This window comes from Tiliqua scincoides, chromosome 3 (genome assembly GCF_035046505.1).
Source record: "Tiliqua scincoides isolate rTilSci1 chromosome 3, rTilSci1.hap2, whole genome shotgun sequence".
In the NCBI taxonomy this organism is placed as follows: domain Eukaryota; kingdom Metazoa; phylum Chordata; class Lepidosauria; order Squamata; family Scincidae; genus Tiliqua; species Tiliqua scincoides.
The window spans coordinates 48472124-48493573 of NC_089823.1; the positions used below are offsets into that span (position 1 = coordinate 48472124).

General features: G+C 43.6%; 1 pseudogene; it reads left to right on the forward strand.

Annotated features, from left to right (window-relative positions):
* The first annotated feature begins 931 nt into the window (after positions 1–931).
* LOC136646263 (5S ribosomal RNA) lies at positions 932–1048 on the forward strand (annotated as a pseudogene).
* The last annotated feature ends 20402 nt before the right edge of the window (positions 1049–21450 follow it).

Consider the following 21450-nt stretch of genomic DNA (forward strand, 5'->3'; position numbering starts at 1 on the left):
TGTTGTGTAAACAGAGACACTGCAGAGGTAATAGATTGGACTGAATGTTCACTTAATGACCTAATCGCATAACAACAGGAGAGGAGAATGTATTCCCGTCATTAAGTGGCACAAACCTGTATATGCTCTTGTTGGATGGGAACCGCTTTTCCTCAGTTAAAAATTGGATCAGCAGTTACAAACATTATTAGAGAAAATGTCAAAAATGTTTTTTTTTTTTTTGGCTATGGGAGACACAATTGCCTCATTCAGAGCATCTTTATTGCGCTTTGACCACCATCATATATGTGATCCATCGTTAAGTGAGCAGTTGTTAAGCAGCGTGTGCCTGTATAGTATTTAGAAATATATTTTATTCCATCAAGCTGACAAACTTTGCTGAATTTATTTGAATGTATCAAATTTATTAATTGCTGTAATAGAGGCTGAGCTTATTCAGTTTATATACAGGCCATGCAATTCAAAACTAAAGATACACACCTATGATTTCTTAGCTTGCTGCAATCTGCACAGAACATTCCGTTTGGGAGTCTGCCTCACTTTTTCCAAGGCAAATAAATGCCACATTTGGGATTTTCAAACAAGATGGATAATGCTTATCAGAGAAGACAAAAGGAGTAGGTGGAAGGAGCAGATGGATACATCACCTGCTGCCATCTACTTCTCATCTGTTCTCTTTATACTCATGGGTTAGCTTGGTATGGTTATGAACACTCATTTGTAGCTCTACATTGAGATAGATGGTTTCAGGCGAAACAATTAAAAGACAATTAATAAGTGAGGAGTCCAGTGGAAAGAGAAGCTGGATTTCTGTCTGAGAGAAATGAATTCAAATAATACCTCTTTCTGGGTAAACGTAATCTTGATTCCATTCATAAGACACTGAATAATCAGAAAAGTAAACATCAATTACACACTTCAACACATCTAAAGCAGCAGCTGTTACCCTGCACATGCCCGATTTCATCTGATCTTAGAAGCTAAGCAGGGTCAGGCCTGGTTAGTACTTGGATGGGAGACCGCTTGGGAATACCGGGTGCTGTAGTCTTATACCATAGTCTTTCAAGAATGAAGGTTGCCAACCAATCAGTAAAGAAGTCCAATGGATGCCATGGTCCAAAATAAACCATATAACAGCTCTGGCAGTTGTCCCTGTAGCTTCTGCCAACCCCACCTTTATGGACTTTTCAGCATATATGGCCTGAAGATGTGGACAGGATCTTCTGCAGCTTGAGAACTTCCTCCTGTCTGCTTGACTCTTAACCAAGTTGGCTAAAACTGTCATTCCAGGCTAGTCTCACAGATTGGTTGGCACCCACAGTGAATTGCTTTGCAGGAGGGACTCATGCATAACAGCCTGAAGGCCACAAATGTGCACCCCCTCCTGAAAAAACCACCTCTAGAGCCTATCAATTCAAACCGGTCTCTAACCTTTCTTTCCTGGGAAAGGTGATTGAGCGAGTCAACATGTCCCACCTCCAGCGGTTTCTAGAAGAGACTGATTATCTTGACCTCTTTCAGTCTGGCCTCAGGCTGGACAGAAACAGCCTTGGTTACCTTAATGGGTGATATTCGCTGTGGATTAAATAAGGGCAACACATCCCCTCTAGTCCTGCTGGAGCTCTTGGTGGCCTTTGATTCCATTGACCATGGTATCCTTGGACAACTGGCTGAGCTGGGGCTCAAGGGCACTGTTCTACAGTGGTTCCACTCCTTTTTGGCCAACAGGTCCCAGATGGTGATGCTGGGGGACACCTGCTTGGTGTTCAAGCTGTTATAATGTGGGGTGCCACAGTGTTCTATCCTCCGTGCTTTTTAATGTCTACATGAAACCAATGGGGGAGATCATCCAGGGATTTGGAGTGGGGTGTCAACAATATCTAATGACACCCAACTCTATCTCTTCCTGCCATCTTGCACCAAGAAGGCTGTAGAAGTTCTGGGGTACTATCTGGAGGCAATTGGGATCTGAATGAAAGCCGATAGGTTGAGACCTGTGGTTTTCAAACTCTCCAGGAGTTTGAAAGGTGCAGTAAGTGCTTGCAGGGGCAGGGGGAGGCAGCAGGGGCAGGGGGGAAGACAGTGACGTGATCCCCAGGATAGCGTTGCTCAGGGGGGCTGTAGGGACTGGGATGCACTCACCAGTTCCTGCAGCATCAGGTCCTGCAGCACCAGTCCTGGGGTTGCGGGGAGCCCTGCGCGAGTGCCTGCAAGGCTCCCCAGCTGGTTCAAAGTGAAAGTAGAGCTATCACGCTTCACTTCTGGTTTTGCAAAAGTGGAGCGCGATCGCTCTACTTTCACTTCGAACAAGCTGGGGAGCCCTGCAGGCACTCGCGCAGGGCTCCCCGCACCCTGGGAAGGCTGCTGCAGGGACTGGTGAGTACATCCCAGTCCCTGCAGCCCCATTAGCAATGCAATCTTGGGGATCACGTCACTACCTTCCCCCCTGCCCCACCCTTTAAGGCTTTAAGACTGCGATACCCCAGTCTGAATACCACTGGGTTGAGACTGAATCCAGAAAAGCCTGAAGTTCTCCTGGTCAAGAAATCATTGATGCAGTTACTGAATCAACTACCCACTATGAATGGTGATGCACTCCCCCTACAAGAACAGGTACAGTCTAGGAGTGCTCCTGGACTCAAAGCTCTCTCTGGAGAACCAGATGTCAGCAGTGGCTAGGACTTCATTTGCCCAGCTTCAACTGGTGCACCAACTGTAATTCCAAGGAGCCCAGGGAGGTGCAAATATTTCCCTCCTTCTGGGCTCATAACAATCCTGTGATGTAAGTTAGACTGATAGACAGTGACTGGCACAAGGTCACCAAGGAAGCTCCATAGCTGAGAGTGATTGGAACATTGATTTTTCAGGTCTAACTCCAGAACCATTACATCATCCTGGCTCACATGAATGGGCGGGTAAGCACCAAATGCTAGAGATTGGCGAGAGGAGTCTGTGCCTCCAGCCCTAAATATCCAGGTAGATGCAGCTTCCTGGTTAGCTGGCATGCAGTACATTGGCACAGTTGGTTTTGTAGCCCTATCTCCTTCCCAGCATGGGCATGTAGCTGTTGCCCCTTATCCACCTTTGCCTAGGGGAAAGACGTTTAGTAGAAATAGGGTTCTAGATAAATGATCTTTTTCACTCTGTAGTTCATTAGCTGCTTCACAAGCTAATCATTTAAACATAATGTTTTGCAACTTAACACTGATATCTGTTTAAGATTTGAGTTTTTGAAACAATTGTTTCCAATTCCTAACTACTAGTATGTTTTGATCTTGTGCCATGGACAACTTACACGTTCTGTACTTAGGAAGATATGGAATGGTTTTTGGCACCGGTGAGCTACTAAAATCCACTGGAATGCATTCAAGTCTGTTTGGGAACAATGTGTGAAGAGCTGCAAAAGTGACACAGCCTGCATTATTGTTCTGGCCCAAGGGATTAATCTCAGGAGATATACAACGGCTGCTAACACTCAGGCATGAGAGAACTTCCTCACAGAAATGGTCCCTTTGTGTTCATTTACATCACTACAGCTCCCTAAGGTGAGGATTCTTCTTGTCAGACTGACTGGCACTCAACACTTGTTATGTACTTAGCTCTTTACACAGAGAGCAATATGCAGGCACCACATGGGCACAGTTGCGTCCAAACAACTGTGTGTACTCACCATAAACTAGCATATGCTTATTCGTTGCTCGTACGTTCTAAAAGGCATGGAGAGCCTCAAGACAGGGTACTTGCAAATTGCCTTTAGTCCCAAATTCAGCCCCAGAAATCCACTTAATTCCTTGAGTGTTTGCAAATGGCCAGTTGTATTACCACAGTATCCCACTATGGTTTATCCCTGGCCTTGTTCACAGTGATTTAATACTAGGAAGCTGGGGAACTGGGAGCTGGGGAGAGGAGAGGATTTCCAGGACTTCTCCTGGAGGAGAGAAGCAGGAGTGGCAATATCATCAGCAGGAGTGCTCTGGTTGTACTCTTGAAATCTATCACCAAGAACCTTAGCCAAGAAGAAATATCAGTTTCTTCAGGAGGCAAACTGAGAAAATAGTCTAGGGCAGTGGTTCCCAAACTGGTGGGTCACGACCCACCAGCTCAGGAAGCACTTAGCTCTGGCCCCTTAAGAGATGGGGAGAGGGAAGGCATTGACGCAGTCCCCAGGATCACACTACTGCCATGAGGGTTGTTTTTTTTTTTAAACTTACCTAAGGAAAGGTCTTAAATAAAGACACACGCCTTTTTTTTAAGGGTCCAAATCTTTCTGTTTAGGAATACTGAGGATTTTGAATGATTCAGTACATTCCAATGTTTTGAATACAACCAGTTTTGTGGAATTTTTTTAAGTGCCTTTATCATGACTTACCATGTCTTGAGGAAAAAAAAAATATTTGAAATGTTCATTGACTTAGTGGTATATGGTAGGTTCAATAAGTCATGATCTGAGAGTGTTTTGAAGTGTTCAGAGAACCATTTCAGCATACAAAACTGCAGTAGAAAGATCACTGACGTCGATGTTGCAGCAACAGGAAGAAAAATTGGCTGCATAGATTGCCTTGGAATTTTTGCAAACTAAACTGGAGAACAAAGTTGCAGTAACCAAAAATATTGTGCAAGTGCCCCACCAACAATGGCTCTGGGATTGGTGTCGCCTACTCTACCAGGAGCGGAAGGGGCATGACATTTCTGCACAGGCTGCTTGCCTCAGTGCTTAGCTCATGTATGGACAGGGCCTGAATGGTCACAGCCCTGCCTTTGCTTCCCCCCTCCCTGTGCTGGGCTTTGATTCACATTCTGGGGAAACACATACACACCCTGCTGCTGCACTCTTTCAACGCTGCTGAAGATGGCCAGGTCTTTGCATTGAGCAGTGTGGTTGCACTGAGAAGGGAAGGGCCTTCACCTCCCTATGACATTCAGTCCCACATCCATCCAACTGGTAGTCCAGCGACGATGCTGTGGCAAGTGTATCCAGTGCAAGGCTGCAGGAAGCCACCATGACCTTGTGCTCGGCACACTCACCAAGAGCATCCTCAATAGACGGCCAGGTAAGCTGGTAGTCTGGGGAAAACGCTGCAGCAAATATGTCCTGTGGGAGGTTACCATGGAGGCTTACCTGGCAGTTCGGCAAGGATCAGTGGCGTAGCTAAGGGGGCGCAGGGGGTAGCAATTGCACCGGGCATCAAGCTTTACGGGGGCAATAAGCTGAGCTTGACACTAGTGACCAAAATTGTGAAAATCTTGGTATGTATGAATAATACCATCATGTTATATATCATTGGAAAGGTAATTTAATGCAGAGTGCAATGAAAAAAAACTGCACTGGAATATTTGTATTCTATCAAAAGTTATGGCCAATTGACCAGAAAATGAAAACACAACTGCCTTGTGGAACAAAAAGTGGATTTGCTTAACTCCAAACTGACCTATATGATGATTGTTCTCAGTGCCAATGAGATGTTATTATGATACAGCATGGGACCTATAACTTTTTATTTATTTCCTTAATTAAATTTGATTTTATCATGCGGGGAGGGGGGCTACAAAATGCTCTTTGACCCCACATTGTAGATAGATGCCTCAGCTATGCCACCGACTGGGGGGAGGCAGCAGAGCAAGTGGGTTGTGAGCTGCTGGGGGGAGGAGGTGGGTTCCACCCAATTTTCATTTTTTAAAAAGCCCAGGTGTGATGTCACTTCTGGTTGTGACATCACTTCTGGGGCAATCTTTTGAGCTTGGCACCGGGCTACATGATCATTAGCTACGCCACTGGCAAGGATGCTGTCGATGAGTGTACACAGCTCTTGCAATGGCTCTCATGGCAAGGGGGAGGAGCAGCTTAAACAGCAGTTTCAGGCACCCTGCAAAACTTAGTGCTATGCTGTAGCTCCACTACTGCTCTAGGCTCCCTGCACTCTTCTCCACTTTCTCTTTCTGACACAGATATCCCTTTGTTCATGGCTCAGTCTGTTTCAGTTTCAGTGCCACTATTCAGTGTAGAATATTAAAATGACTCTCTGACCTAGTCTTGTACTAAATGCTACTGTAACATGCTCTGGTCCCTCCATCTCACCTAGGAGGGTAGGTAAATGTCAAGCGGGTGAGTGGTATGATACGGACACCTTCCATTTGTGGAGAAACCAATATCCCTGCAACATATTCCTGGTTATAAGGGGTTTATTGACAGCCCAATCCTGAGCTGCCTGGAGCATGGGGCTGCCGCAGCACCAAAATGACTGCTACAGCATCCAACACTCCCCGAACAGCTGCTGCCACCTTCTCGGGAGAAGGAGACTTTCATCCCCTTCCCCTGGATAAGGGAAGTAGCCCTACAAAGGGAGTTCTGGAGCTGGCGCAGAATTGGAGAATCCCATGTCAGGCCACGCAGCCTGACATGGGATTCAGGATCCCTCCGTGCCATCTGCCAGCCTCCCCCCACCCTGGAACACCTTCCCGGCTCCCCCATACCCCCATTTACCTCTCTGCTGCCTGGGGCACCAGGCGACCGCTGGGTGGCGAAACACAGGCCCAGCCTCAGAGCTGGCCCAGCTGGCCCATTCCTTCCCTTTTAATTCCACCCATCTGACTGAGCCCCACCCCACCACCTGGCCTTTAGAGCCTGTCAGCCCCCATAGGCCCCACAGCACCCAGTGATGTCACCATTAGTTACATCAAGAACTCCCAGGCAGTCCTAGTAGGAATGTATACACTGCATGGAATCTCAGCATGGGATTGGACTCCACAGTTACTTTGAGTGGCCAATTACAAATGCCTCGTATGAGTAAGAGGATGGCATTCAAGGTTGAAAATACCCGGTTTTCAATACAAAAGGTGATTCGAGAATATACATGTGCACAAAATGCAAACCACTATGGAACTCTCGAGAAAGTTTATCTTTTAGTGCATTCACAGATGATGTATACAATTTGTGGTTCAAGAATGATTTGAATAGGGAATTAAGGTTGACCATCAATATGTGTTAAGACAACAAGCTCCGAGCACCTGAAATCTTATGTGTTATATTTTCCCTTTGGAATAATTTGCAGACCTTCATGACGTTTTTCAAGCTGCCTACTCACTCATTCAGCGGTGCTGCAGCAAAAAAAAAAAATTCTTACCCATACACAGATTTATTTTTAAAGCACCCAGACCAAGAAGCTGACTTTGAAAGAACAGGAACAAGGGAATGTGAACTGTGAAAGACATTTGTGTCAGTTGCTTCAGTGCTAGAGTGCAAAAGATGGACATTCATCAGAAGCCATACAATCAAAATCAAAACAGTGCTGGTTGTGCAGTGAAAGCAAGGCCAAATGCAGTAACAACAATATCAACGATTTCAATAGCAGTACTGGGAAAGTGGGGCCACGTGCAGTCTGAAAGAGTTGTGCTAAGAAAGGCTATTTGACAGTAAAGGCTGCAATTTTGTCATCCACTTTTAAATGTTTTCTCTACATAGCTAAAGGATACAACACAGAAGAAGCACACTTCCGAAGATGGCTTCTTTAAAAACTCTCACAGAAACAGGCACATTAAAGTCTTAATTACACTGAATTGGTTTCATCTCCCTAACAATAGGACTTACATGCCTCAAATATTTGGTAGGGAAGAGCAGGGGAAGAAGATGGACAAGGGTCATCCTCTTAAATATCTCGGTTCAGGCATACAAAGGGTCAAAGATATGTATATAATTGTACAAAATGGTGGATGAGATTTAGGGTAGTTTTGTTTTGCTTTTGCAACGAGGGAGAACTGGAAAATGTGATGAAACCATGACAGAGTGGGTAGAGAGGCTTTAATACTTTGCCCTCACTGATTTTGATCCCAATCCTGGCCCCTTCATGTAACAATTTTATTTATTTTTTAATTCCTTTTGAAAGTCAATGCACATTTTTTTGGGTTTTTTTTTTTTATTTTTGCCTAAGAATAGTAAGAAGGAGCACAATCAGGGTTGAAACTTCAGCAGGGCAAAGTACTAATCTCCCTGCACCTACCAGTTTTGCTACATTTATATATGTATATGTACATAAACCAGATCAATCCATTTGTCTGGCCACAATGCACAATTACATACCTGTCTAATTTGACCCTAACTGTTTGAGAAACATTAGCTGCATTTGAACAATGAATATATGTTTTAACAGATTATCAGATTTCAATGAAGTGTGATGGAACAGAATGAGAAGAGCACAGGCTTCTAGGAACCACTTATTGCTAGAGTCTTGAGAACTACCAGTAGCAGAATGGCTCGTTCAATAATTTACATTTTTGAGTGTTCTTACACAAACAGAAAACTAAGTACAGGTATGCCTTCTGCTCAATATATCACTCATTCTTCAACAAGGCTGGGCTGAGAGTTGGACCGAAGTTCCTGATAACAGGGAGATTCAAAGAAAAAGAAACCATGCAAGGTTTTTTTGTCTGCTTACACAAGACTTTCAAACCACCTAGCCAGGAAGAATCAGATTGAAATTTTGTGGATGTCTTTGGTGACCATCAGAAATACAGGTAGATCACCCCTGTGATATGCAAGGGACACAATCTAGACAAATTTAAGTATTTTATGTTCCACTGATTTCAATTTGAATATTTAACAGCATGCTTAATCACATTTAAATTGGTAGATCTTGGAGACCCTTCACTTTGTCTGGACTGCGATCACAGTATTTTACAGTCACAAATAGTGTCCAATATATTCAAAGGTATTATACTGCAATGAAGCCAGCATGGTACCCACATGGCTAGTTGCCTAAAAACAAATCTCCATTTCTGCTCTTTTCCTGGAAAAAGACCTCACACCAGTGTAGCAGGTCATAGAGTAACCATGAAGAAGGATGGTGGCGGTTCATGAGATGCATGGCAATAAAAGATAATTTTTATCATTTGGTCTTTCAAATCCTTTCTAGGGAGAGTTTAAGCCTTTTCAATGGCTGCCATTTCAGAGCCATTTTGTTACACATGATGGATGAGTTGCAATAGGAAATACATTTGTGATTAATTATGAAAGGATTCCAAGCCATTTCAAAACAGTATAGTGCTACTAAAATGCCAATACAAAGTATGTCCATACTTTTAAATTCAAGTATATGTGTCATTTACCAGCTGTGAGGAAGCCACTGAGGGACACCAGCATCTCAGGCTGCAAAGCCTTTGTAGGCAACAGCCAGCGTTTGGGCTCTCTTAGTAACAAGGTAGGAAGCAGAATGGAGTTAGAATGAAACATGACATGTCCATTGCCTTTTTAGTCAATCCAAAAGGCATTATTCTAAATTTGTTTTCTGCTTAAAATTAGGTGTCTTTGACTTTTGCTGCCGTGGTTTCTAAACCAAATGAAATCAGCCTGAAAACCCCCAGGAGACAGGCAGTGTGTTTTTAGGGCAGGCTTGTCCTGACGTGGCTCCTCTTTTCTCAATATAACTCTACTGTTCATTTTGCCTTGATGAACAAAGAGAACTCTTGAACACTGACACAGCATAAATCTCCCTGCCCTATGACAGAGCAGTGCCTATACTTATCTCTGTGGTAATGGTGCCAGGGCAGGTAATTAAGCAAATTATTTATGGCTCAATGAAAAGTTCTTTTTGGAGACTGTGCTTCTATCTGCTTTAACAAGACCAGCCTAATCTCCCCTTTTAAGCCTCTACTTGAAGCTGTGCATCAATGCCACCTCCCCCCTTTCGTTGCCATGCATGTCCCTTCCCCCTTGTTCCCCTCACCTGGTGGGACATTAGCATGTTATCTCAACCGCCATCTCTGCTTCCTTAGTCATAGCAGTAGTAGCTACCTCTAAAAGTGCCCCCTCTGCGTTTCTGCTGCCCTTGAAGAAGGTAGAAATAAGCAGAAGAGGAGGGGTGACCAGAATGCCTTCTAGAAGATGGCTACCACCATTGTCCTACTCACACTTTTCCACTTCTCTCTCCCTTTTTCAAAGGGCAGCAGGAAAAGAACAAAAGAAAAAGGTAGCAAATGGAGATGAGGTTAGTCTAGGTAGGTGATGGACAGGGTGAAGGTTGGCTGGTTGACAATGGTGGAAGAGGAAGAGGGTGAGAGCTAATCTGCTGCCTCCTAAGATTTCACCCAACCTCACAGAAGGGCTACCACTTGGTTTAAAGGTGTTGGCAAGCGCATATATCTTTCAGCCAGACAGCAGAACTTTTCAGGATGTTTGTGGACTCTTCAAAACTTCTAAGAAGAAATTTCAATTCACAATGAAATTTTAATTCTGAATGCAAATGCAAACACCTTAAACTTGTTAGTATCTCATGACAGTTTTAGCTTTGAAATCTCATAGGCTGATTTCAAGTACTGTAGTAAATAAGCTTTCTACTAACAAGTGCCACACTTTTGTATCTAGCAACTGCTGGCAGATACTAATAGCATTAGTATCAAATGCTATTTGTATCAAATGCTACCAAATGCTATACATGTTATGGATCAAAGACAAAAATATTACATGTTGTCCACCAAATACCATGCAATATGAAATTATTATTGTATGCCAAGCATTCAGTACTATTCAGTATGACCTATCAGTAGTTCTGAATTATTTCTAATCTTTATTGGAAGTTAATGGGCTCTGCAATAAGATAAACTCATCTTGCCTACCAGGTCCTCAGCAATACAGATCTCCAGGAAAGCATCGGGCAGATTCAAATTTAAGAGTGGGCAATGGTGAAGACTTCCAGAGCCCTGCAGAGCATACTTTACAACATTTCCAAGAATTCTCTGTAATATGCAGTGGCATACCTAGGGGCGTGTGGAGCATGTGGGCCACACTGTATGGTGCACACGGAGGGAGGTGACACCACTACTGGCCAAGATTTTTTAAATTTTGGTATTTTTGAATAATACCATCATGTTATAGAAAATTTAATGCATACTTTCATGCACAATGTAATGAATCAAACCACGTTGAAATGCCTCTGTTCTATCAAAAGTTATAGCCAAAAAAACCAGTAGGGCTGGGGCAATGGTATGTCACCACACCCACCCACTGCATTGCCCTACCCACTGCATAGGAGGAGGTCCATTACGTTGGCCTCCCACACCGGGTGACACAAACCTGGGTGACGCCACTGATTCTTGCCACTGGTAATATGCAAGAATCCTGTAGCAGACAATGTTCCATGGAAGATGTCAGTGTGAGAGCTGTTTTCCACAGGAATTTTGAAATCCACTATGCTGCTATCAACACTGTCAAAAAACTTGATATTATTATTATTATTATTATTATTATTATTATTATTATTATTATTATTATTATTATTATTAATAACAGTATTTATATACCGCTTTTCAACTAAAAAGTTCACAAAGCGGTTTACAGAGAAAAATCAAATAACTAAATGGCTCCCTGTCCCAAAAGGGCTCACAATCTAAAAGATATAAATAAATACCAGCAGGCAGCCACTAGAACAGACAGTGCTGGGGTGAGGTGGGCCAGTTACTCTCCCCCTGCTAAAAAAAGGAGCACCCACTTGAAAAAGTGCCTCTTACCCAATTAGCAGAGGATACATTACATTACATTAGCAGGGAATACAAAATACATCATATTTTGGCTAAAAATGATATGAGTTCAACTCTCAGCTTCAAATACTGAAATCCAGTATCATTTAGTGGGATGTGCATGCAGCCAATATCTAGGAAATAGTCAAGCATTCAGAGAAAATCTAGACAATATTCTATGTCATAATTTGCAATGGGTAATTTTGATGAGAATGGTTGGGAGTAAAATCCCCCCCCCCCAGCTGCAATCCAAAGGCAGCTTGATAAGAGTAAAACCAACTCCCAAAGTATTAGGAGCATGTACACTCCTTATCATGTGATACAAGAAGAGAGCTTCAGTTTGAGTCCTCACGTAGTGTTTGCTACTTTCTTTAAGCCTTATAAATAGCAAACTTTGTGTTCAGTGCCGAAACATGTACTAGCATTGCTTTCAAGGGTCTCGAGAATGTCTCAAAGCATGTGACTCAGTTCTACTGCTAGAGCTCAGCACAAGTAGCCCTGAGCATTGTCTGCATGAGAGTCCATCTGGGAGCCAGAGATAAGAAGCTCTGAACTCTGTGGAAGAGGAATTGGGGGTACATGAGTAACAAAAGCTCTCCAGAATGTTATAAGGTTTTGGCTAACAGATTTCTAAAATTGTTTGGTAATGACTTGAGCCTTGTTTTAAATTGCAAATTTATAAAACGTGTGCAAAATGTGTTGTTCAGAGGCGAGAAAACAGTGCCAGGCAAGATGTGTAACACAACAAAGATCATGCTGAAATAACATCATAAATGTTGTTTGAAGCAAAAAAATACCCTTCTGAAAATGGGTGTTAGAATCATGAGGAAGGCAAGCTAAGGTTTCACAATCACCCAGCAACAGGCTGAACAGCCATTAATTCTCTGCCTATATAATAACATAGTTGTTGGCATCCTTCAGTCTCGGAAGACTATGGTATCGTGCTCTGAATGGTGGTTCTGGAACAGAGTGTCCTCTCCAGTGCGCGAAGCCTGGGTAAAGTATAGAGGATAGACTGTGTCCCATGCAGCAAATCCCCCCTCTCCACATCGCTGGAATGGTCCAATGGCAAGGCAGAAGCCAATATGGTTGGTTCCAGCAGCGTCACAGGAGTTGCCAGGACATGACTGTGTTCAGCCATGAACTGCCTCAGGGACTCCAGCTCCGGATTTTGCCTCGAGGTTGACTCCTGAAGCCTTTTCCATAACTGGATGTAGTCACAAGGCAGTGGAGGTTTGGGATCAGAGTTTTCCTTCTCTCAGATGAGCTGCCTTCCCAGGCTAATGAGTCCCATCTACCTGTTGGCTGTATAGTTACCTCTTACGACAAGTACAGTCAAACTGAGGGCCTATTCTAGCCCCCAGGGGATAACATAACGTCAATGGTTTTAAAACTAGCTCTTTCTGTTTTCACATCACATAATAATGCTGCCTGTTCTGTTCTTGCCTTCAGACATATGAAAGTGCATGCTCATAGGCTGAACTCCAGCAATGTAAATATACATATATACATGTGGGTTTACCAATGGTATGTTTGACCAACATCCTATAGTGCTGACTCTCCTAAGACATGGTACATTGCATGGTAGTCCAGAATCATATGATTAAATGTGCTGTTATGAAAGGGTCTAATACTGGACTAGCTGTTTGATATTTTTTAAACAAGAGGTTACTTCCTGAAAAGTACCTGTCACAGGGCCCAGCTCTGACACTGCAGGTGCCACTGGGGGCGAGGGAACCCTCAGGAGGGGAAAACACATCAGCAGGCAGAGAAAGGGATAAATACCTTCAGGATCCCTCCCCCAGGCCAGGGGTTACCCTGGGAGTAGGGCCAGGTAACCCTCAACACCTGAGGATCAGATGGCCAGAAAGGATGGCCTGGGAGTCAGGGCGCTGGGCCCACAAGGAGCCCAGCAACCCAGGGGAGGGGAGGCCCTCCATGGGACTCCAGTTACTGGCAAGGAGACCCATCCGCACCGATTCCCTCAGAGGCCCGAGGCACGGGCCGGGACTGGGGCCGAGGAAGAGCAACCTTGGTAGGGCTAGAAGGAGTGTACCCTCTAGCTGAAGGGAGACTGGCCATGGTGGAGGACAACAAAAGGGCACCCCAGGAACCCCTTTCCCGAGGGGCCAGTGCAGGACAACTGGGTACCGGGACCTCCCAAACCCCCTCTTCTGACATCTTGCTCTCCTCCCCGACTGGCAGGAACCACTCACCTCTTGGAAGGCAGCACCGGGACTCATGCTAAAGGAGACTCGTGGAACTTGGGGGAGCAATGGCGGTGTAACTAGAGGGGCCTGACTCCTTGGGTTAACGAGAGCCAGATGAATGTTAAATGACTGACGCGAATAAATAGCCTCTTCAAAAATAATCAGCTCTCAGTGTGGTCCATATCCCAGAGGGGTACGTTTGCTACCACTTGGGTCCAAATTGCCTAGAGAACCCCCAGGGGGAAGGGCCGGTCCTCTAATGGATGTACAGTACCCAAGAACAGACACAATATGCTGAACCTTGATTTCAAATTTATAATATAGTTCAAACTCAAATCATACAAATCATCAAGGATAATCACCTTAGAGCCCAATCCTATGGGCTGAGTGCTACTTTCCTCAGGTAGTGTCTGCTACTTTTTGAGCACCATAAATAGTGAACTTAATGGTCACTGCTGAAACATGTAGTAGCATTGCTTTCAAGGGTCTCGCAAAGCCATGATGGGTATGTGCAACCTCCTGGTTTTAGAAGTAGGCTACCCCAGAGGGCTAAGTGCAAGAGAGTGGCACCAGGATGCTGGTCTCTTGTTGTCTTGTGTGCCTCTGAGGCATCTGGTTGGCCATTGTGAGATACAGAAATTTGGACCTGATGAATCTTTGGCCTGATACAGTGGGGTTCTTTTTTATGTTCTCATGCTGGCATTGCAGTTGCAACACCAGTGCTGGGTGTCATAAAAGCGCCATAAGAGAGCAAGCAGCACTGACAGGAAGGCCTGCAATGTCCCACAGGAACTACATCCTACCCAACGGCCATCAGGGCAGGTGAGTGTTGTGTCAAGTCTCCAGGAAAGAGCATTCCGGAGGTGGGGAGGGAATATTTTGGGGTGGAGGGAAGAGTGGAACAGGGGCATATTGGTGCCAGAGAGGATTGGGACAGCAGAGCAGGTCTTAAATGGGGTGACTTGGTTCTGCACCTGCTAAATAGCTGGTCTAGAGTTGAATAGCCTCACTGGACTAGCTGGTGCTCAACACTAGGAAAGGGAACCAACATTCCTTTACCCAGAGGAGACCACCTGCCTGCTTAACCACCTGCCAGCAGCACTGGATACAGAGTAGGCCTGGCTGAACCACTGCACCATAGGATTGGACTGTGATTTAGGGAAGCATGAGCATCCAGGCATGATGCTCAGGGAAGCATGAGCACTTGACACTGAGTTGAGCTTTTATGCACATTCCAAGCAAATGTCCATAACAGATAGAGCTTCTGCAAACCAGCTGCTTGATCTCCTACAAAGCTTCAAAGGTGTCCACAAGAGATAGACCTTTCGTTCATCGCTTGAAAAGGTTTGCATTGAGAGAGAGAGAGAGAGAGAGAACCTATGTAAGTGATCAATTCAGGCAATATGCAGGCAAACTGCAGGCAAATTTGCGCTCATCTTCTTTCAGTTCACAAACACTCAACCAGGGCAATTCAAAATTCTGAAATCCTCTGGGAGAATCCCTGAATGTCTCTAATATTAGTTGTGTTTCAAAAGGTGGCAGTTGGACACAACAGTTGGCTCAAGACATAGAGGCCATACCTTCCCTTGCAATGCTGGCGCTCTGCCAGAGGTGTACGTTGCAAATGTGCTGCAAAACATGTTCGTTGCCCTCACTGCTGGTCCAGCCCCAGTGGATCAGCAGCTCCGCAGCTCGGCGGAGAGGTGAGTGGAGGCATGGGGGGAGACAGGGAGGAGGCATTCTGGGGTGGGGAAGGCAGAGGGAGAGTGGGGAGAGGGCAGGGAGGAGAAGTGCTGGAGGAAGGAGCGGGGCAGGAGGGAGGTGGCACCAGTGGAGCTTTGCTCTACCAGATCCTGAACCTCCATGTTGGGTCCACTGCCCAACATGGAGGCTCTGGATTCTACAGCAACCCAAGGGTTGCTGTAGAATCAATTAGCCCCATTGTGGGGCTACTTCCCTTATCCGGGGGAAGGGGACAAATGTCCCCTTCTCCCGAGGAGCTGCCAGCAGCTGTCTGGTTGCACTTAGGATGCCGCGGCAGCCATTTTCAGCGCCTTGGCAGCTCCACACTCCAGGCAGCTCAGGATTGGGCTGCCCGCCATTTAACATTTCTTATGTTTGTTTTTCATGTTATTTTGCTTGATCTACTTCAGTAAAGCTTGTGGAAGCAGTCCAAAGATGTACATATGATACTAGGGAAGCTCATTTACAGTATAAACTGTGAGGAATTAAAGGGACCTTTGTCAACCGATTGGTAGTCTGTGCTTCCAATTGATATTTTTATACCTCTGGTATTTAGATAAGCTGGAAAAAAACTCAGGTAACCAAAGAGCCTGAAGCTTAAGAAGAAGAGCATGCACATTACTGCTTCTGTAGGTTCAGATCAAGGTTTTGCATTAACATTTAAATGTACACTAAGCACTCAACAGACAAAGATTCTATGCAACTACTTGACTTTTTCAATATAAAAAACAGAAAACATACTACTTAGCACAACCATCATAATACACAACAGACATTTCAGGGAGCGTAGTTATATAACAGATTCAGAGTACAGCATTGTTAAAGAGCATGATCTGAATCCAAACTTACCACAGTGGCTGAAAGTGCCAAACGCTTTGAGGTGAGGAATTCTGGCATGTTTGTTCTCAGAGCCAGGAATGAGGAGAAATGAGGCATTTCATTCCAAACTAGTCACTGAGGCAGCACAGTCTAAATGTATTGTTCCCAATTTCTAATTGCATGACAAAACTTTAAAAAAAATTGTCAGCAACATTCCAAAATTTTCTCTTTTTTCCCTTCCAAGACCGAGGGTAATATTTCCATCATCTCTTTTGAGCAAAAAAAAAAAAAATCAGGTTTCATATTGATCTCCTTGATCTGCTACACAGTCCAGCCATTACTTCCCAATAAAACTAGTTTTCTCAATAGGAATAATCCTTCTTTCCAACTCTGATACATTGTTTAATCCAGGTAAGATAATGCTTGAAATTCTTACGCACTCACCTGAGAGTAAGAGTCCAATCCTAACGACCCATAGTGCCAGCATTGAGCTCTGGCACTGTGGGACTTATATCTTCATAGCCAAAGTAATGCCCCCATATCCATTATAGCAGGTTATCCCTTCATATTGCTCCTGGTTGAGCTCTGAACTTTTCCTGCTTTGTCTTGTCACTGCTTCTTCAAGGGCACCTTCTATTTCCCATGCTCCCTTTACAATATTTGTTTTCCTGTTTCACCTAATTCCTTCCGTCGCTTTTTGCCATCTGACACCAAGATGCTCTATCAGATGGAGCAATTGGAATGCACTTTATTTCAACTCCCTGAATGACAGCTAATGTTTTCATTACTTACATATTCACTCTACTGATGAAGTATTCTACAATCATAACAAATTAAACATTGGCATATCGCACTTTCACATTTATTTGCTTTCTGACTTGCAACAGCTTGTGCTAGCAAAAAACACAAAATATATAAGTGCAATAGCATCTGAGATTTACTATTTTATTCTTATGCAAGTTTGCTGCACTGTATATTTTAATGACTCTTTGAGGCTCAAAGTTTTTTGTACATACACCTTCAAGCTTTTCCAATTAACATCAGTTGTCCTTTTCACTCTGTTTAAAAGGAAAGAAAAATGGGATTCATTGAAAGAACCTTTGTGGCATAATAGAGTACAGAATTTTGACTAGGGTCAAATATCTACTCAGCCATTAGGCAACTTCAGACCAAAAACTTTCACAGGATTACAGTAAGGATAAAATGACACTTTTATTTCATCCACCATGTTTCAATCAACTTATGGCCAAAGCACATGCCATAACAAACATGTGGTTTTGCCCTTACTTTTTCTTTCTCTCTCTTTTTCCTGGTGTACTAAATACTGCATTTGAGGTGTACATAGGAAACTTTGCCCCAGCCATGGTTTGTAGCCTGATCACATGCCCCCATATACTATTTACATTCTTTTTAAATGCCAATGACGGCATTTGTTAAAATGTTAATGGGATGTGTGGTGGAGGGGAAGAAGATGAAAAATCAGGATAAAACCATGGTAGAGGCTAAAAGAGGAAGATTTTTCATGCCTGCCACATTTTTTGGTGATGTTTCATGCACCTCTGCACCTGCTATTTAATGCTAAAGAAAACAGGAACAAGAAGAGTCAAACTGACATGCTTTATCGCAAGGTGTAGTTTGGCCATTAGACAATGGAATGGAGTGTAAATGTGATTAAAAATACTAGGTGCCTTTCACACTCTTTGCCTTGGATTTTCTTCAAGCTCACCTACCCATGATTTGCAGAGGAAAACAAAAGGGGAACTTACAATTCAGCAGCAAGATGTTGTTCTTTAAAAAAGAAAAAGAAAAACAAACCAAAATAAAACCCTACATTATAAAGAATATCGCCCAGATATGAAAAAAATATTCCTTAGTCTGTTCAATCCAACTAAAAGGCCATGCTTCTAGAGAGCCCACAACAGGGTGTGAAGACAACCCCTCTCCACAGCAGCTCCCCAATTCAGTATTTAAAGGAATATTGCCTTTGAACTTGGAAGTTCTATCAGATCTAATACCCATTGAGAAATTTGCCTGATAGCATTTTAAAGCCAATAGACAGCAAAGCCATAGACAACAAATTCTCTAACTTACAAGATGCAATCTGACATTTTTTGTTTGTCTCTTCTGAGTCCTTTCATGTTCATTACAGTCAGAATTTTCTTACTTCCTTCTTTTAAACAGCATATTGATAGGAACTGGCTTCCACAGACAGGAGTCAGAACAAACTATGTACTTCCATGGTGACAGCACTGCAACTTTTACCAGTTTCATCTCCCACCAGTTCACTCCAATGCAGTGGTTTCCAACCTTTTGGAGCCCACAGACCACTGAGGTAAAAATTGGAATAGTCATGGACCATATACAACTCCCCCCCCCACCTCCTGCACATTAACAATACAACTGAATTTGGCAGTCCATGGAGGAGTACACAGTGAGACACTGGAAGTGCCAGCTGCTGTTACAGATGGTCCGTTCACTACCCTCTTTGATGGTCCATGGGGAAACATCTCCTGAGCAAGCACTCCCCATGAACTATCAGAGAGGACTGAAGACTTCCCACACCCACAGCTGACATTTCAGTGGTCAACGGGGGAGAGCTTCCTCGGCGAGGCGCTGGAAGTGATAGAAGAAGATAGAAGGAATTACTTAACTCTTTTTTTCCTGAGACCTTGTAGACCACTTCTTAGGGTCTTGCAGTTGGGAACCACTGCTCCAATGAGACTGGACCCTAGGCACCCAGAGCCACAACAGCTTGAGCTCCAAAAATAAAAAAAACAAAACAAAACACTTCAACAAATAGCAGAAAAAGTTACAAGAGAACCAAATACTATAAGATACGATTACGGATTTTGAATTTGCAGTGTGCAGACACTTCCTGAGAAGGTTGTCATGTCTTACAATGTTCAGCTTCCCTTGAAAATTGTGATGTTTTTCCCTGGTAGGAACCGTGACATTCACCTCAAGATATCACTTTTTCAAAGTTTCAGTGTCAACACTTCTACAAAAGTTGATACTTAAAATGTCCTCTGCTTTGATTAATTCAGTCTGTTCCTTTTATATTTTTAACCACTTGAAGTTAACATTTGGGGGGAAAAGGTTTTTTGCACCGTTCTGAGCTAACGTCAGGAGAAGACAGACTAGAAAAAGAGGTTTCACATGAGCTTCCTTGTAGTTTCACAGATGAAACTACATATGAAATCACTGGATGTGAGCGTTTTTTTTCTTTACCAAGTCTCCATCTGCCCAAGGCAGGGGATAGGACAGGCACATGATTGCTTTCTATTTACCTCAATGCTTTGTCATGAGGATCCTTCAGCATTAGGGAGTCCCTCACACTCTAGCTCTGCATTTATGTTCCTCGTTATCTCCTTCCAGTTACTTGTGACCAATTGGGCCTCATTTTAAAATAAGGGGATACGACTCAACTTTTAGGCTACATCAGACTAGACACAATTTAATTAGCATTAATAGGAAAGTGACAGATTTTTCTCAGCAGTGTGGTGATAATCAAAGCAGGGATTAAAGCAGTATCAGCCCTCAGAACAAACAAAAAGCCTTGGTTTATTTTTAATCTGCCTGCAATTATCCCTTTCTATGAATCTGCACTCTGGTTTTTAAACCAACCCTTTCAAACTGGACTGAGAGTGGAATCTACAGTTTTAGTTGTCCATAGACTATCGGTCTAAACCAGGGGTCTCCAAACCCCGGCCTGGGGGCCAGATGCAGCCCGCAGCAAGCCTCTTTCTGGCTCGCAGCCAACCTCTTGTCCCCTGAAAGCCTCTGGCCCACTGAACTGAGCATGACCAGAACTGTGCTCTGATTGTGCCTGGAGGGTGTTCTGAGGGCCAGAGAGGTTGAATGAATGAGCCCATTCATTCATTTACTCACTCTTCTAAGTTCCATCTCTACTTTATTTATTTATATTTTATATTTAAAAATTTTTCCGGCCCTCCACACCACACCAGATATTTGATGCTGCCCTCTGGCCAAAAAGTTTGGAGACCTCTGATCTAGACTAAGCTTCAAGGCTAAAAGCCCAAGCCTATGCATGTCTACTTAGAAGTAATTTCCACTGTAGTCAATGGGGCTTACTCCCAGATAAGTATGGATCGGATTGCAGCCTAAGAGTCCAGTCCTATCCAACTTTCCAGCATGGATGCAGCCATGCCAACCAGGGTATGCACTATACCTTGCAATGGAGGAGCTGTCACATAGGCCTCCTCAAGGTAAAGGAACATTTGTTCCCTTACCTTGGGGTTGCATTGCGGCTACATCCATGCTGGAAAGTTGGATAGGATTGGGCCCTAAGTCTTCACTTGCATCTGTAAACTGACCTTTCTCTACTGTAAGTCTGCACTAAGGTCCTTCTCAGTTTCTATCTACACATCAGCATTCCCCACCTTTGGGATCCATCTGACTTTCTGGTTGGGTTTTACCGTAGCAACCAAGTCTTAACTGTAACAGCAGAGCTGAGAAGCCGTAAGTTTCTATAGCATTAACTCCCTAGGATTCCATTTTTGAAAATCAATGCCTTCTCTTAAGTGCCCTCAGTTAAACCTCAGTTAGTTAATTAGATAATTAAATGTTTAATACTAGTGCTTACTTTCTCCATACTTAATTCCTTTGTTTACTTCCTGTTTACCTTGCTGCTTTGTTGTTGGGGCTCGCTTGTGCTTATGTCTGCCTTAAGACAATGCCACCTTCCCCTCATTCTGATGCAGCAACCATTCTAATGACTTATCTCCTTTATGTGTTATTGTATGCCTTTCTTACATTTCTCTGGTTCCTCTTTTTGTTTTACCCATATCACTCTAATTGCTCCTAAATCTTACTTACATTGCACCAGTTAATTCAATTATTTGCTCATTGTTGGTTTGTTTTCTAATCTTTCATATATTTCCTGATAAAGCTGATAATTGCTCCTACAATATCAACTTAAATTCCTCAGATTTCATTCTTATCTCCTCCCATCCTTCTGTCTTCTTGTAATTTTAACTCCTAAAGTAAAATTCTTAGGAGGATCATTTTCTTGAGAACTCCTGCACCAATCATTCTGAACTTTCCAAGAGAGAGTTCTGCATTTGCTGTAAAGCTGGTGCAAACTGGGCACAAAACAAAACACTTGCAAGCTCAAATCTGTAACACTATTTTTTTTTCCATTCAAAACTCCTGA